The following is a 9,643-nucleotide window of genomic DNA, read 5'->3' as shown; positions in this document are numbered from 1 at the left end:
CTACTTTAAGGGGTCTGTCCTACAGAAATACTGGCTTTTTACAAACAAAGAAGCAAAAATATTTCCAGGGATGCCCAGTACAGTGTAGTTTACTTCAATCAAAAATTGAAGGAGAATTCTCAATTAACAGAAAAATGCTTAAATCAATGATAGAAAATATCTTAAAGGAAATTCATGGAGTAATTAAAAAGAAACAAATTCATATGTACTGATTTGGAAAAACATTCACTGTAAGTAAACCAAAAAAGCATATTGCAAAGTCATTTTTATTTGGGAAAAAAACACAAAAATGTATATTTCTATAAGCATAAAATAGAGTTTGGGATTAACATATACACACAATAAAAAACAAACAAGGACCTACTATACAGCACAGAGAACTATAGTCAATACTTTGTAATAACCTATAAGGAAAAACAATATACATGAAACACTGTGCTGTGTACCCCAAACTAACACATTTTAAATCAGCTATACTTCAATAAAATTAAAAAAAATAAGATCTAGAAGAATATAAAATGGTATCTTGATGGTGGCTACAACGCTGGGGTAATATAAAGGCAGAAAAGAAAAAGGAATTTCATTTATTTCACATCCATTAAAAGATAAAAGTGGGATTATGAAAAAAAATTAAACTATCAACAGATGTACTTTTTTCCTTGAAATGCACACACAAAGTTTCTATTTCACAGACCAAGGTATCACTCATACTACATTTATTTTTCAAAACACGTAAGTTTCATAAACAGCCATTCATCATGAAATGGAGCAGCAGAAATAACTTTAAATGAAAAGTGTTAGACTTCAATTTTGTTTTAGGCAACTGTGGAAGTGACTCTTTTGTATATTTGTATAACACAATAAATGTGTACCCTACAGCCAAGGAGACTGTATAAATTTTCTCCTGGCATAGCTACTATTTCCAGCAAAGTTCAAGAGGTATTTTATCTTCACTGTGTGTATATATACATCTTAAACATTCATTAACATTAGCATTTATTTTGGTCCCTGTGTGTGTGTGTATGGTGCTTTTATTTAATAATGTTAGTTAACATTTCCTTTTTTTTTTTTTGTAAATAATGACAGTATAATTTGAAAAGTTTGGCCCAGTTCCCAGACTTAGGTCGAGCTAACATGTGAATACATTTACTCCGGTGTACTTTTTAATTGGACTTTGATGTTAGATGACTTTGTTTTGGAAGAATATTCCTCATCATACAAGTTCTAAAATTGATTCTGGAAAAGACAAAAGCCTGGTTTCCTTTTCAACTTTATCTGTAATAAGAAGGTGGATCTAACTCGGAAATCCCAATTTACAGTGTATGTATTCTGGATAACACGGCAGCCTTAAAATTTTCTTGGGCATGAGTAATTTTTATCTAGCTTAGTCTTTGGCATGAAATCATGTTTTTATTTGTTACTTATGCCTCTCTTGGAACTTTAGAAAAAGGAAAAGTAAGCAACCACAACAAGAATTACAAATTTACAATGTCTGAACACCACCCCAGTCTCCTTCTCCTAATATTTATGATTTGGTTATATCTCAAAACATCATCCTCTTTATATCAGACATGAAACTGAAAATCTCAGGGTTCCTGCTGACTTTGTTTATTTTTATTTTTTCTAATTTCACAGTGGGAAAAAAAAAGTCACTATTTTTTCTGATTTCTCCTGTTCAGTCCTCTGTAACTTTTAATATGAATTAGTTTCCTAATTGTCTCTTGCAATTCACTTTCCATCCTCTCCAATCCCTTATTCATTTTGAAGCCAATATAACCTTGATCATATTTGTTTCCTTTTAATTGTTTCTCTTTTCTACTAAGTTAAGTTCAAGAGAACATTCAGGTGTATTTACTATCATTCTGCCTATGACTAAAAATTACTTCTAGTGATTTTTAAAGATACTAATCTTTGGACCACATGCAAGAAATTTCAATACAGTATGTTGGGAATGGACATGGGTCCCAAATTTCTAACACAATTTATGGTGACTTAGTGGTAGTACAAACACCCCACTGGTAATCTAGTACATTAGCTGGCTAATAACAGGGGTGCATATATTAACATGTTTATGGATTAAATGAATCATTGGTGCTTTGTGTGACTAGCTCCTTCTCAACAAAGACTTTTCTAGTCACTTGAACACCAGCCTTCCCCATTCCATCGCCTTTTAAAAATATTCATCATAGAACTTAAGAAAGTATAAAATTATCTTAATGTGCTTGATTTAGTAAAAAAAAAAAAAAAGGCATTTCCACCACATAGAATGTAATCTCCATGAGAGCAGTTCAGCTCAGTCGCTCAGTCGTGTCCGACTCTGCAACTCCATGGACTGCAGCATGTCAGGCTTCCCTGTCCATCACCAACTCCTTGCTCAAACTCACATCCATTCCATCAGTGATGCCATCCAACCATCTCATCCTCTGTCATCCCCTTCTCCTCCCACCTTCAATCTTTCCCAGCATTAAGGTCTTTCCCAATGAGTCAGTTCTTCACATCAGGTGGCCAAAATATTGGAGCTTCAGTATCAGTCCTTCCAATGAATATCCAGACTGATTTCCTTTAGAACCCCATGAATAGTATGAGAGCAGAGCACATGTTTTGTTCACCACAGAATCTTGGTGCCCGAGTCAGGTCTCAGGAAACATTTGTGAATGGAGGGGTGAGTCCCAGGACAAGTTTAAATAAAGCAGACAGATGAGGGGTCACTACAAGGATGCTCTCAAGTGTTGTGCTATCCGATCTCAAAGTCCAGTGGCATGTGTAGGCTCCAGCAGCTTTTAGGATTCTCCAGATCAATACACAAGCTGGCAGACCTTTCAACCGAAAGTGGTTGCTAGAGTATCACAGGCTAGATTTAGCATTTCCACCCTCTAGGTTCCAAAAGAGCCCAACTTGGTTCTGGAAAAGTAATATGAAGCAGAGCTTTCTGCAGTGATGGAAGTGATCCATATCTGGGCTGCCCAATATGGTACCCAGGCACTCGTGGCTAATGAGCACTACCAGTACTGCACAGGAACTGAATAATCTAATTTAAATAGCCAGGTACTGTTAGGAGCTGCCATAATGGACAGTGTAGCTCTCTTTTTCCCTCATCATAGTCATATCTTATGATACTACTAACCCAAGAGACTGGCCATGGCCCCTATTATGTTTAGGAGGCTGACTTTCTGTAAAACACATTCCATTAAACATTCCACATTCTGTGAAACTTACAACAAGATCCTCATTCTGTTGGATAAGGCTCCAGTCCACATGGACACCTGTTTTGTACCCCCCACATCTGTTAGTAAGACGCTAACTGGGATGTATGGGACCATACATAGATGTCCCCCTGCTGTGTCTGCAATTCCTACTAAACTCAAGCTGTGAACAACATAAACCCATCCAGTCAGATAACAATCTCTTGCTTACAAAAGCTGTAGACTTCATCTTTCTTGGTTTTTCCTTATTTCTCACGTAGTCTATATGTTGGCATCATGTGTGACAAGCTATCACTTAAGAAGTTTCGACACCTGGACAAGACCCATCACCACTGTCTTGAATGTAGGGACTCAATAATCAAACAGCTTTAAGTGAAAATGACTAATACTCATATACTACTTTACCATTCACAAGGGGATTGACCACAACATATTGACCTTGAGCCTATTTTCCAGTTTAAGATTTTTTGATACATCAGACACTATATTATTTTCACCAGCATGCCTAAATTCATCCTAAAATGTGTATCTGCAACTGCAAGTCACTGGCATAAAACATGAAAACAATGAACTGTGTGGCGATTCCTCAGTGAAAAGTACTTGGCTCAAAAGAGTCCAAGCATTAAGACTTGTTGACATTCGAATGAATATTAGTTTGAAAGAAGAGTCAAAAATGAAGTCATGAACAGCATTTCTTTTCCTCAAGAATGACTAGAAAAACCAGAAAGCAGGATGAATGTGTGTATGATTATCACATATAGACATAGAACAAAATAATCAACTGTTATATATCAGTGTTCTGATTGCCTTCAACTGGATAACAAACCATGCCCCAGTCAAAGGGAATTATTATAGTTCATGATTCTGAGGGTCAGGGATCTGGATGGGATTGTAGCAGGGAAAGTTCATTTCTGCTCACAGTCAGCCTCAGCTGGGAGGACAGGAAGGGCTAGAGAAGGGGATGATGGCTGGGCTTCCCCCTCCTCCATCCCACTCACATCTTCCTAAAGTCAGCTTGGGGTTCCTCACAGCATGGCAGCCTCAGCAGGGGTCCCAGCACGACTGTCCCGGAGACAAGGAGCAGCTGTCAGAGGAAGAAGCCAGGACCCAGTATCTGACATTGCCTCACGTCTGCCATATCCTATGAATCAAAACAGAAGCTGTCCAAGGGTCAGCCACAATCAAGAGGAGACCTAGCCCCTCACCTCTCCCTGGGAGGAGCATCAAAGTGTATGTGAGCACCTTTAATCCACTGCAGACTGAGTTCCATTGTGTAAGCTTCCACTCGGCTTGCCTGTACCGTTTGTTCACAGGGATTTGTTTGGCTTTGTGCAGACATGGGGGTTATCTTTGTGCTTATTTTTCAGTTAAAAGGGAGAGGCACTAGGTTGGAGATTTTTAAAAAGCAAAAGTTTCAGAGTCAGTAGAAGTTGCAGTGAATTCTCCTGCCATTTATCAGCTCCATGATTACAGCTACAACTAAAATGTGAACCTCAATATTCTCATCTGTAAAAACAGAAAAATGTAATACCTGACGGGATTTGTTTAAAAGGTTAGAATGTTACATGTGACATACCTGATATATATTATGTATGCCATTAATGTTTCAATTTTTTAAAATTTTTATTTCCTTTTGCAGGACATCAAGTAATCTGTGCAAGTATTTTCTTTAATTTTTAATTCAAATGTAAATTGAGTCAAGTACTTCACAGATTTCCAAAGCCCTGGTCTTCTGGGAAAATTTAAAATTTCTTTAAACTCCATTTTTATGTTACTTTTAACTTTCATATCTAGATTCTTGCAGATATTATAGTGTGGTAAAACTATACAATAGTTCTGACTTTTTTCCGAGAGTAGAGAGACTTCAACTATTTTGCAAGATACAGATGCTGGTTTTTCCAATTAAAACATAACTTTTGGTTGCTGGAATGTTAATTTATACTTATAACTCAGGAAAGGCACATTGTGAAACACAGAAAAGCTTTTTTAAAGTATATAAACCAATATCTCCCCATGAAAAGCCAAAATTTAAATCCTTTCTCTCAATCTCATGCTTTATTTGTGAAATATTATCTTTACATAGCAAAAGGACTTCTACAGGTGTGAATATTGTTAAGATTCTTGATGTGGAGAGAGTAACTTGGATTACCCAGGTGTGGCCAATCTAACCACATGACTCCTTAAAAGCAGAAAATTTAAGGAACCTAAGGTAGTGACTTTCCTTTCCCATGAAAACGCTGGAAAAGAACACCTGGTAAAGACCTACAAACCCAAACCCAGGCCTGTGTCTGTAGTTCCTCTTTTACTTATCTATAAATATTTAATTTGGTTAGAATTCCTACAGAGTTATTTTTTTTCCCCAAGAAGACATGAGTTAATTATGGCTGCTTCATAGAGCATTTCTAAACTCTCATGGTTAATTTAAAATACCACATGCAACTATAAAGCCTTGTGTTAATTTTCTCTCTCAGTCAAAGCAAACTACCATAAAGCTCGTAGTTAAAACAAACAAACAAAAAAAAAACAGCACACTCACTCTCTCACAATTCTGTACGTCACAAGTTCCATATAGGGCCCCAACTAAGTCAAAGGTATGGGCAGGCTTGCTCCTCCTGGAAGAGAGAGCCTGTTCACTTACTTTCCCAGCTTCTCAGGGCCACCTGCTCCCCGTGACGCCAGCCTCTTCCTCCACCTTGAAAGTCAGCGATGTTGACTCTCTCACCACCCTTCTGCCATCTTCCCTCTCTCGCCACAAGTGGGAAAGGCTCTCTGCTTTTAAGAAAGCATGTGATTAAATTGGCCCCAACTGGATAACCAGCCTGCCCCTCTCACCTCAAGGTCCTGATATTAATTGTACTTGTAAAACCCTCTATGCTAAGTGATATATCCACAGCTTACAGAGACTCACACCTGGCTGTCTTTGGGGGGCTATTATTCTGCCTACCACAGCCCTTGATAGCAAAGTCAACAGACAGATTTTTCTTTAGGATTTTCTAAATTGAATTTCATTTATTTTTTTTGAAAGGTACAGACAGTGTTTGAACGCTACCTTTTAGATATTTAGATATTTGGTTCATTGTACTTTTAATTTCTGACCAAAATGAATGGTTACTTGAATATCCTCACTCCTCCAAATAATTTTATTTACCTTTATTTAGTAGACTAATCTTATTTCAATTAATAGACTATCTTCAACAACAATAAAAAATTATAAATGTTAGCCAAAGGTAACTGAAATGAAACATATTTATAGTCCAATCAATGCCTCACGGGATGATTTGAGAAGCAAAATAATTAGACACAATTTTCTTTGTAAGGCATGCAGTATGTTAATTTCTTCCACTTAGCCTTTAACAAAGCTAAGATTGTTGGAATGAAAACAAGCTTATTGTCATCTAATGATGGCCATGCCTTGGAACACTATTTCCTCCAGAGACTTGTTCTTAGTTTGTGGCATCACAATAAAATATTATGAAAATAATTGTGAATAAACAGAGTGAAGCCAGACATGAAAGGAAGAGACATCTTAGAATAAATACCTCTGCCACACTAACATTGATCAGTGCATAAATTAATGAATAGGGAGTGTTGGGATAACAGAGAAATGTTTTCCAAATGTATTGGGGAAAAAATATATATATTCTCATCCAATCAATCCTCACATTAAAAACAAGTGTAAACTTAGGGAATGTACCAGTATTCTTGCCTGGAAAATCCCATGGATAGAGGAGCCTGGCTGTCTACAATCCACAGTATTGGAAAGAGTCAGACATGACTGAGCAACTGAGAGTGCATGCATGCACCAAAGTCATTATGCTTCAGTATCTATGGAAAGAAGTAGGTAAGACATCTCACATTTATTCAGGTTTATCACCCTGTTTAGATTTTTAAGAGTGATACCATATCGTTCAATAACATTAGTGCTAGACAGAATCCTGAAGCCAAAAATATCTGAAGGGCAAAGTTTTCTTTGAAGTTTTCTTATCATTCACCCTGTCTTAGGTGCATTGTGATGTGTGCCTTAGCTATATTTCCTATATTTTATCCCACAAACTTTCCCTGCAATATAACTAATTATTTCATATCATATTTTTATTAGGACCTTCTGGTATAATGTTGACAATGAGTGAAAAGTAACAGATTTTACAAACTGAAGGTTATAAGTTACTTCCCAATTATAATTTTGCTATGCAAAAATAGTGTAGATTTCAATAGATTTTTGGGTAACATTCCTTCTTTCTCTGTCCTAGCTTTTAAAAAAGAAACACTTAGGTTTGTAAAGAACAAAAAATAGCAAACTATGTCTTGTGATATACAGAGCAACCAATTGAAGAAAATTTTCTCTAATTACCTAATTTATTTTCATCCTATTTCTAAACACTCCCAGGTAACATTTAGTCTTCTGACAGTTGTGTTTTCCTAGTTTCTGTTAAATGCAAAGAAAACTTCTCCACATCCCCTTTATCCCACATTGAAAAGTATTTTTAAGTTTTCTATTTCCTGGATGATCTCTCATTATTTGCTTTTATTATAAATTCCAACTGCCAGATTTTCACTTGGTTAATCTGTCTAACCATAATTTGATCCATTTTCTTGTCTGCAGGCTTGACATCTTACTTTGCTGAAATAATCGTCTTGCTCATTTAGAGATGTTTATTGGGGGAGAGAGTCTGGGGTTGTCTATAAACAGAACAAACTATGGAGAGGAGAAATAATCTCTTAAGGATTATCAAAAATAATTTTTAAATACAAACCTGGTATCTTTGTGTACCATTCTGGTGTGTTATGTTGATAATGGGAGAAGACATACGTGTGTGATGGCAGGAAATACATGGGAAGCCTCTGTACCTTCCCTTTGCTCTTGCTGAGAGTCTAAAACTGATTTTTTTTTTTAAAGGACTTCCCTGATAGTACAGCAGTTTAACATACTAAGTAGACTACAGTGTTCTGAATTTCCAAGTTTTTAGGAAATTAAAGTTTCTATTTGTAGCAATTCTGGTAATTTATCTCAGGTTCCTTCTTCCTTTTGATAATCACCATGACTAACAAATAAAATATGCTTTTAATTTCATGCCTTTTTATTGTTCTCATTTCTAAATCAACCAACAAAATATCAAATGGAACATTCATTAATGTTGACTGTATTATTTATTAGATGTCCACATTTCCTGGGTAGGGAAGATCCCCTGGAGAAGGAAATAGCTACCCATTCCATCATTCTTGCCTGGTGAATTTCATGGACAGAGAAGCTGGCGGGCTACAATCCCTGTGGTCACAAAGAGTTGGACACAGCTGAGTGACTCAGCACATGAGTTATAAAGGCTAGACTCGTTAAAGCAAAGTTCATTAAGAGATACTATCTGTATGAAGATGATTAAGCCAAACAAACATGTAAAATCAGCCAGAAGTTCTTCTACTATGAAATTACTCTGAAAAGTGAATTAAAACAATTGCAGGAAGAATAATGGTGGCCTTATCAAACGTGTGGCAGGATCACTCATATTTACCAAGGTGAAGGAGGTTAGTCTGGAAGAGATGTAAAGGGTTTGGAGTAGGTGCCAGTCTTGGGGCAGCAATGATATGAGCACAGGTTTGATAGGATATTTTCAGTCAGACTTCTAGGAAGTGGTTATGCTTTATTATGAAAGACAGGTGAATGGGGTGGAACTTCAAATATTTTTTGCTACTTACTAGAACATAAAGGAGGGAGTCCTTATTGTCTAGAAGGTAAATTAATGGTAAACGAAAATATATTAAAGCATTTAATCATAAGTTCATATCTATATAAAATGAACACATAGCAAGCAATTTATATCACTAATTAGTGGGAGAAACAATATGTTACAACCATTTCAAAGGGGAATTTGAAGTTACATTTTAGGTAAAACAGGTCAGTTCATAGCAGTTGCACTTAACTGGACACAATAACTTCACAATTTTTAAAGAAACATATTTGCATTAATATGATGTTCTTATGACTTACAAAGTTATAAGATACCTTAAAAAGTTATGAAAGGCAGTGACATCTTGGAGGACTGTGTTGGACAGGTCACTTATTAATCTTTTCAGTACCTTTCAATTTATCTTTTTATATTTGTTCCTACATACATCATACCTCATTTCCTTTATGCATCAAAATTAGAAGAATTAGTTATGCCCAAATTACCTAATATCCCCTCCAAAAAGGGGATTTTAAGCAACACACTGCATTGATTGAAGTCTTTATTTGTAGAAATTTTATTCTAACAACAACTTCTGAAAAAAAAAGAATAGGTAAATTAGATAATTCCTATAATCTGTGGTCAGTCATTAAATCATGTCTTTTTTCAACACCACATCTCCAGTGCCTCCTGCCTTGGCAGGCAGATTGTTTACCGCTGTGCCACCAGGGAAGCCCAAAGGGAATATTATTCAGCGTTAAAATAAAAACAAAACAAAAA

General features: G+C 36.1%; 1 long non-coding RNA gene across 1 annotated transcript; it reads right to left on the bottom strand.

The window, feature by feature from the left end:
• Positions 1-3,879: 3,879 nt before the first annotated feature.
• LOC123328947 lies at positions 3,880-5,985 on the bottom strand. Its single transcript, XR_006543974.2, has 2 exons — positions 5,842-5,985; positions 3,880-4,344 (listed from the first exon to the last, which is right to left on the bottom strand). It is a non-coding gene; the product is annotated as an uncharacterized LOC123328947 (long non-coding RNA).
• Positions 5,986-9,643: the final 3,658 nt, after the last annotated feature.

The sequence above is a fragment of the Bubalus bubalis genome, chromosome 13 (genome assembly GCF_019923935.1).
Source record: "Bubalus bubalis isolate 160015118507 breed Murrah chromosome 13, NDDB_SH_1, whole genome shotgun sequence".
Lineage (NCBI taxonomy): Eukaryota > Metazoa > Chordata > Mammalia > Artiodactyla > Bovidae > Bubalus > Bubalus bubalis.
The sequence above is the reverse complement of the archived record's forward strand: the minus strand, read 5'-3'. Positions and strand labels throughout refer to the sequence as shown.